Source organism: Lycorma delicatula, chromosome 10, assembly GCF_047948215.1.
Source record: "Lycorma delicatula isolate Av1 chromosome 10, ASM4794821v1, whole genome shotgun sequence".
NCBI classification, from domain to species: Eukaryota; Metazoa; Arthropoda; class Insecta; order Hemiptera; family Fulgoridae; genus Lycorma; species Lycorma delicatula.
Genome location: NC_134464.1, coordinates 6,463,169 through 6,472,720, shown reverse-complemented (window position 1 = coordinate 6,472,720; position 9,552 = coordinate 6,463,169).

Genomic DNA, 9,552 nt, shown 5'->3' with positions numbered 1-9,552 from the left:
TTCAATCATGAGAATCGTCATCATTCTATAGATTAAAATCTACATAATGATGATTGATACATTGTCATTTTATAATTATAGGTAGATTAAAATCTGTATAATGATGATGAAACAACAGATTTTTTTCCATTTTCTACCATTTTTTAAATTGATTAGCTTAAATTTAAAAAATGAAAGATATTGATTCTGAATTTTTTTAATGAGTATTAAGAATAGATTTTTATCCTATGACAAAATCTATCTATATTATCTTCTTCAATTATAATTATTGTATTTATTTTATAAAACTGGTTTTCCTTATATTTTTTCTTCTCTTACAATAGATTCATTTGTTTTTTTATCAGTTCCTTTGTACACTTTGTAAACTTCAATATAAATACAGCTTATATTTCTCCACCTGTTACAACTTATTTACATGTACAGTAAATATTGTCACTACATATACACACAAAACTGTACAGTTTTATGTACGCTTTACCAGTTTTTTTAACCAGATAAAAGCCACCAAGCAAAAGTTTTATATCACAAGACGGTATTGAAACAAATTCATAATGTTCTAGCTGTTAAGAAAGATTTGTATGATTTGAATTTCTTAAGCAAATATATTACTCTGGACAATTTTTTGAACCGTTGTATATGTATCAAGGTTATTCTTAGCAATTTTATTGTATTACTTTATGGAGTCCAGTATAACTGATCGTCATACGTAGTATTTACAGTTGCATCTTTATAACGGTTAGAATGTTGATACTAAATCATAATTTTATCATTTTTATTAGTTAATTAGTTGTGATATAATTATAAACACATCCTTTCAAATATTATGACAACTACTATATAAGATTGAAGTGGATACTAAATTGAAATTTAAATCATTCATGTGGACTAAAAACAAAAGTAGGTCAAAGTCTGACCATTCTGTGGTACGCATGCGTTATATTCATATAACCAGATGTTAAACAAGTAATCATTGTGAAACAATGATTACTTGATACAAGTACAGTGATAAGTTGATAAACAACTTATCATACATTGTGTCATGCAATATGTAATAATGACGCCTTAATTAAGGTAAGTATCATTTCTGTAGTCATCCTACTTTCAGAGCCACTTGCTAATTAGTGAATCTTTTGCCAGAATAGTTGAGCATTATTGTTTAAATATTAAGACAGTGTTTGTCTAAAAGAACTTTAATTTAAAACATTCAATAATTGGAGTAATCATAGCTTGAGGGTTTGCTGTATTTTCATATTTGAAAATTATTATCAGCTGAATGCAAAATTCTTGAATCCGCAAATCATTGTGATGTTTAATAAATGAACGATAAATTATTTATAGATAGTATTTTGTAAGTAAATTTTATAAATGAATGTATATGTTTATTTCCATTATTTTTAGTCTGGCTTTCTATTTGTCCTATAACTAAATTTTTCTTTGGATGAATAAAACAGGACAATATTAACATTTTAAATTAGACAAAAAAATTAAACGATTATTTAAAACATAGATTTTATTTATTTGCATGTCTTCCACTTGAGATTTAATTAGTAGTATGATATTGTGTAATGTTTAACCTTTAAATATTATGTTAATATCACGATCAATTATTGAATTAATTATTTTATAATTTAAAATTATTAGTAGAAAATATATATGATAATGGAAACAAAGCATTTAGTGTGTTTATAGATATTAAACATTTATCGTAAATTATTATTATTGTTATTCTAAATTTCGTAATAATATTTATTATGGTTACTGATATTTTTAATTTAAAATTAACATGAAATTATACTCATTTTTATTTTGTATGTAATCTTTTATTAATTTATTTATTGTAAATTTTAACTTATAAAAAGCGGTTAATGTTTAAACTATGTTGAGTGTACATTGCATTGTAGTGTTAATTTACATAGTATGTTGTAAACATGACAGTACAAGACAATATAAAAAGTCACTGCTACCTAACAGTGATGTTACTGATTTTATATTTTGTAAACCACTTCATTTCAGTTTCATTACATTTGTGAACATATAAGCAGGCTTTACGACTAGACTCAAATCCGATGAGATTTTCTTTCCGCAACATTATGCTAATCTAGTGTTTTTGATTACACTGATCTACAAGATTTTTGTTACACATTTAATTTTGGCTTATTCTTTTGTATTTTTTGATACTGATCCAAATATGATTGTAAAATTTGTTCTGACAGCTTTGTTTTTTTGTAATTTCATTTGTAAAAAATGAAAATCGTTTACTATTATAACAGTATACACTTGTAAAGATTTGTTGTGAGTAAATGTTAATATTAATAATAAAACATGAATGTTTGAAAATATTTATGAATATCTGAGCAGAATAAATTAGAGGAGTGACCAGTGACTAATATAGAATGACATAATTACTGTTTACTGTGACTCATTCCTTCTAGAAAAAATAAATTTATCACTAATATAGTTGTTAGTTTAATTAATATTATTTATTAATAACATCATATTTGATATAGTCATTTCAATCACTATTTTTACAGAGGAATAACCCAGATCGATTTCATTCTGGTCCTCATGTGAATACTATCGTAAGTTAGGTCTTTTATTTAAATCTTACAATCTTACTTTTTTTGATAGACATGTATTATTTTTTTGTGTATTGTTAGTAATTTATATATTAATTCTAAGACATATCTTACCTTAATTTTATCATGAAAGTACTTTTGTGGGACCTGCTTGCTGAGTCATGATTGAATTTATTTAATTAAACTTCATAATAAAAAGATATTTAATAAAAAAAATGTTAAAAATTTTTTAAAAAATAAGTAATTTATATATAAAAAAAAACCTCGTAGTTGTAAATAAATCATAACAATTTTTGCTACATGTGGTGAATTAATTTGGTTAAAGAACTATATCAATTTTATTTTGGGCGTGAAGTAGGATATCTGAACAAGTCTTAGATCTCTCATAACCTCTTAGTTGTAAATAAATCATAACAATTTTTGTTGTGTGTGTGTGTGTGTGTGGTGAATTAACTTGCCTAAAAAACTATATGAACTCTATTTTGGGTGTAAAGTAGGATATTAGAAGTCTTAGTTCTCTCATATCTGCTGTAATTCTTGCATAATTTTACTAAGTAGAAGGCCATGCATAACATATGTCTCTTGCTGATTCCTGTGGTATGGAGAGAGCATCATTCACAGACTGTTATTTTTTCATCACAAATAAATTCAAAAAATTGTTGCATTATTCTAATCCCTTAAGCCATAAGACCTATATAACTGGTCCTATTTCACCAGAAGCATCGAGTTTAAAAGAAAATGTTGATAAAGACGTTTATGGTGATTTAGAAAGTAATGAAGAGGAAACAGATTCAGATTTCCAAAGTGAGAGAGCACTGAACCTTACAAAATTACACAAGCAGAACTTAATCATCTGGTTCATGTTAACTGGCTTTAGGTTGGAACCTCCTCAAAAGTGCCATCGCTAAAATGTGTTTTTTCTTGTTAGTCAGTAAGAATTTCAGTGCCTGTTTTCTTTTTCAAGATAACATAATATATTGCAATGATGTTAGTAGGACAGCACACACTCCTATAGAATGGATAATTGTTTATAGATTCCTCTAAAATGGGTTTGAAAGCTGTCCTCCTTCACAATGCAAGTGAGAAACCATCTTCCTCTTGCTTATGCAGCACAAATGGAGGACATATAAAGAAAACTAAAGTTGTAAAACTAAAGAAAAGTATATATTAGGTAAGATAATAATATTTTCTTAGGTCACCACCACCACCACCACACTTTAGGAAGACAAAAAAAAATTAGTTTAAAATATGTAGTAAATAAAGACAGCTTTTTGATTTTTGGGGAAGGGAAAATTTTGGGACACATTAAAAAAAAAATGGTAAGTTAAGTATACAGATATACTGAGGTTAATAGTGAGATTATATTTGCAATATTTTGAGAAAATTGACCCCAAAAAACTACCTACCCTACCGCCTGGAGATACAAGAACCCAAAATTTTACAAACAATTGCCCATATAAACGAGTCACAAAATTTCATCAAAATTGGTTTATCCAACACAATTACATACATAGGTACATACAAACATTACGGTACTTACGTATTAACGCCACCGCAGCTACAGCTACAGCTTTATCTAAAAACAAAGTAGTAAATCGGATTTCGGTGGAAAATGGGCCGAAACAGATTCAAAACAGAATATAAATGGTTATTTATATTTATTTATTCTATAAATATAATTTAACCAAACTTAACCTACGCTCGCTAACCTTGACTAATTAACAAGGTAATTTTTTGAGTATTTATTTAATAAATTCAGTAATTATTGTAATTTGATTATTTAAATAATAAATAATTGTAATTGTTATTAAGTAAATACTCAAAAAATTAAGGTGTTAATTAGTCAAGGTTAGTGAGCGAAGTGAGCATAGGTTAAGTTTGGTTAAATTATATTTATAAAATAAATATTTATTTATTTATGTTAAACTCTATATCGGCCCATTTTCCACTGAAATCCGATTGATTACTTTGTTTTTAAATAAAGCTGTAGCTGCGATAGCGTTAATACGTAAGTACCAACATTACTATTTAGTTTTTTTTTTTGTTTTCTGTGGTCCCGGTCATGAGACATAGAAAAATGCAAAAAACCCATATCCCATTTTTTTGACTGATTACCTTACTTTCTTTCTTACAGCATAGCTCTAAAGCTATGAGTGCAAGAACACTCAAAATTTATGTGTTAAATTAGTATATTTCAATATTAAACCTTGCAAAATATTTTATCAAAATGCCACCCATTTAAAAATATTTACTATCATCATCTTTTTCTGATACATTGAAAATACCCGCAACAGGAGAATAGATGACACAGCCATGTGGTTTACATTTTTAAACACCTTAAACATAAATTATGATTTTCTTTCATTGCCAATAAACACCAAATCCGAATTACCATCAGTGATAAACTTATACTTAAAAATGATTTACTTTAAAATTTAATTCGCTCGATAAACAATTTTTCAAATTTAATATTTTATGCATTCAGTTAATTAAAAATTTACGTCAAACAAGATTTTATAACATTATTAAATGTCTTCATGCGATGATATATTTGAATTTAATAATCCTCTATAAAAATCCAAAAGATGGTTTACAACAGATAATTCAGTACGGCAGAGCCATAAACTACTAAATATTATACTGTAATGTTTGAAAACTATTTATAAAATTTTTCAATACAGCTTGTTTGTACTATATTATGTAAATAAACTGATATATTGTAAATATCATATTAAAATTATATACTAATTATTTATAAATACATAGACTTGAAATAGTATTTATGTACTTAAATGTATCTAATTATTTATTTATATATATATATGTTGTTATTATTAAGTATTTGTTAGTAAACATTATTAAAAGAAAAAAAGAAAGAAACTTTAATACTGCAACAATAAACTGTTTTCTAGTTTACATATAAAAATGTTTATTTTCTCTATTTAAAAAAATAATAATATTCGTAAAAATTTTTATTAGCTTTTTACTTTTTCAAAATCACTGCTATTCATTTAAATATTTTGAATCAACATCTAAAAAAACTTTGCATTAGTTCTTCAGTATTAGTTCCTTCTCATAATTCGTACTTGTTCGTTTTGGCTAAGGTTTCCATTTATGAATTTCAGAAGTAGAAATATATGCATTTAAATATTGAGCCATTTTTTATATTCAACTTTACATGAATTAGGAGGGGTTAGAAGGTCCAACTTTATCCAATAAGCACTTCAGCTTCAGGCTAAGTAGAGCAATCTGGGCTATCAGATAGGAAAAGAGTCGTGCAACATCTATTAATCTCTCAATACAAAGTAACCTTAGCATGGATCCAGCGCAGTAATAATATTCTAACAAAAGTAAGAGTCCAAAGTATAACTATTACTTAGTCATAAGTCCAAAGAATATACAAGGCAGCTGAAATGTAATGCACATTGGAATGTAACTGGAGAAGAAAATGTCAGTCCACTGTTATGGAGTCTAGTATACCTGCTATCTTAACACATCTAAAACAACATGTAATGATTTTTTAAGATATATGTCACTATTATTAACTTTTTTCCACTTTTAAAATGCATTTATTACATTTGTCTTAAATGTGTTGAAATAGCAGATATATTTGACTCCAAAAAACAACTTTATCATAAAGTCATCTATGGTGATGAAACTGCTGATACGAGTACTGTGAGTAGGTGGGTAATAAAATTCTGTGCATCTGAAGCTGGTAAAATGAATACAGAGGATGAACCTCACAGTAGTCAACCGATTTCTGTGATTGATGAGAACTACCAAAAGGAAGCGGATGAATTTATTAAATTCATTACCCTCATACTGCCACACAGATAGGCAGGCATACTGAAAGAATCAGTAGGACACATTATTGCAGAGCTCAGTTACCATAAAATCTGATTGCGGTGGGTGCTACGTAAATTCACAAAAAAACAAATAGTAGTAAAAGGAATATTGTTAATAGCTTCTGAAATGTTAATGTGACTTCCTTTTCAATGCTACGATAAGAAATGAAACTCGGGTACATCATTAGACCCAGAAGAAAACTGCCAGAGCATGGAATACCAACACTACGGTTTGCCACAAGCAAAATTCAATACAACCCTATGAAAAAAATTCTGTTCCGGAATTTCAAATATGTGTGCGACAGAACATGCAAGCTGGGTTGACTGTAAATTCCGTGCGATACAGAGAAACATTAAAATACTCAGATTTATACCCTAGATAACGAACACGCTTCTCACAGAGAAAAAGCATCACTTTTTATTGTTATCTCTGTAACAATACAAAGTGATGCTTTTCCAAGGAGGGTTAATAACTACCGAAAAATAATTTTGGACCAAGCAGCTTATAGAGTGAAGAATAAACAAACATTGCGTTTGTATGAGTGAGTTCATCATGATTCTGCTGAGTCACATCCTGTGTATCAGTGCCGATTCACATGTAGCCATATCTGTATACAGCACTATAATAATTATTCATATATCAGTCATGTAATCAAAGATTTATATAATGTTATGTCTTCTCAGTTCTATTAAAACCCTTGATCTTTACATACGATTACTATTTTGTTCTAGCGTTAAATTATTGTATTTCTCTTATTTATTTACTCTAATGTTTTTTTAAGTTAATATAACAATTTTTTTAAGTTTACTGGAACGGGTGTGTGTAGTGTATTCCTAGATTTGTGTCTTTAACAACTCGAGTTATACCATTATTTTGAGCCACGTCTAAGACCAATTCAGCCGATAATAGTGCACAATTATTGATATCCCTCTGAAAAAAGGTTGCAAAGAAAAGCCCTTAAGTTATGTGGAAAAAACACATAATTTTAAACGCTTATAAAAATGAATTGCAGAGTAATCCAATGGCATTGATTTCGGATGCTGTTAATACAACTTCTAATATAAGAGGAAGTTGTGCCGCTTCAGTGTACAGATTGATTTGGAGTATAAATCTACAATGAATTACAGTCTCTTAAGAAAACAAAACCCCTGCAGGTTTGGATAAAAAGTTGGCAATTTCGATACAAATGCGACTCGGACAAAAGTACACGTGAATTTTATTTTCGAAACTTTAGCCGGCTACAATAGACAAAGGTTACAAGTTGTCAATTATGATAATGCTCTACTGTATTTCTGAAGAACAACTTTTTATCATTTATTCAAAATTTATGAAAAACAGTCGCCGGACAAAGTGCTTTAATCGACAGGGATATCATCATATAGTGCTCGCTGAAATAAAGAAAAAGGCAAAAAGGCCATATTATATGAATGAAACTCGGGTCAACAAAGGTTGCAAAATGTTTCATTTGGAAAGATAAAGCTGGTGAATCTGTCAAAAGTAGCCTTTCTTTCTGTGTGGCTTATCAACCGATAACAAGGCTCCATCAAGTAAAGGTAGTCATCTCATAATTATGCGTATCAGTAGTGATACTGGGTTTGTCGATGGTGGCTCTAGATTTTTTAATCTCAATCTACAGAAGATTATCAAAATAATGAGATAAACATCTTTTGAGAAATGATTTAGCAACATATTACCACTTCTGGAAGATAATTCGGTTATTGACAGAGTCACAGCCCCTTATCATTCATGTAAAATGGAAAAAATTACAACTGTGTCTTGGAAAAAACATGATATCAAAATGTGGCTTAGTTCAAAAGTGGTGATTTTTGAAGAGGATGACAAGGTCCAATTATTGAAACTGGTTTTTTTAATGTGTATAAAATAGATGCCATTGATAAAATGGGCCAGCAGGAACAGAAAAACTGTATTAAACATGTAATAGATACCGTAAAATCAAATTATTGTGAATTTAATAATAAAAAAAAATTGAGCCTCTCATTTAATCTCTTAATACCGATAGCACTACAGATTTATCGCAATCAGATGATGAAAACTGAATTGAATCTTGTAGTCTCTTTTATACACATCTTTTGTACGTGCACTCTGTTTATTTGAACACTCTAAGCTAATTGAATTAGGTATAATGGATAATACATCATGTAACAGAGCAAAACTGTTTCATGAGATACTAAAAATTATGATTGAACTGAGCAGAATAAGTACAAAACAGGAATCGGGAAAATGAGGTTGACAAAATATAGCTAAAATAATTATACAGTACTACATTTGTTTTCCTTATCGTTGAAATTTAAACCGATTGAAGTAGTATGGTTGCAGATAAATAGTTATGTGACTTTTAGGAGAAAAAGATATTTGGAAATTTTTTGAAAAGTCGATTCCAATGAAAGTGGAATGCAGTCTCTGAGATGATGAGGAGCATCACTGCGAGGAAGGGAGCTGCATGAGTTAGACTGGATTAGGCCAGATTAGAAATGAACGTTCGGCCTTCTTGAAATGAACACCACTATTTTGTTTGCGGATCACTCATAATATTCTGCCCGTAAAGGCCACAAATTTGCCTGTCAATTTTAGCTATTCCAGTCGGGCAAAACTGTCATTAAAAAAGAAAACCCGACAAAAGCCTAATTTTCCAGTTACCATTTTACAAGTCATTTTTAACACATTTCACGCACAAGATTGACAAACTTTGGTAAAAAATATTCAAAACTACATCTGAAACATGATAAAATGTGCTGCGATATAAAACTACCACACCAGTGTTCTTAAAGAAAAATTAGAATCTGTAGTTTCTACAAAAAAATGAAAATATTAAGAATAAAAGGAACGACTGAATTAAGTCTTTGAGACTTAATTGTATGTTTGAGCCTGTGAAAAGAGAGATTATGTAAATTTTAGGAAACAAACGTAACATTTATTTTATCTTGCTATAATTTGAGATTATTATCATCTCTTTACAATATGCTGTTAAAGACACTTTGCAATTTGGCAGTCACTCTTGTCCAGTCAGATAACATCACATGCCATGTTGCACTACTATCTATCGATGGGAAAATGGATTTAATAATCTATGTGAAGTAGAGTCGCAAATTATAAAAGGAAAGAAAAACAC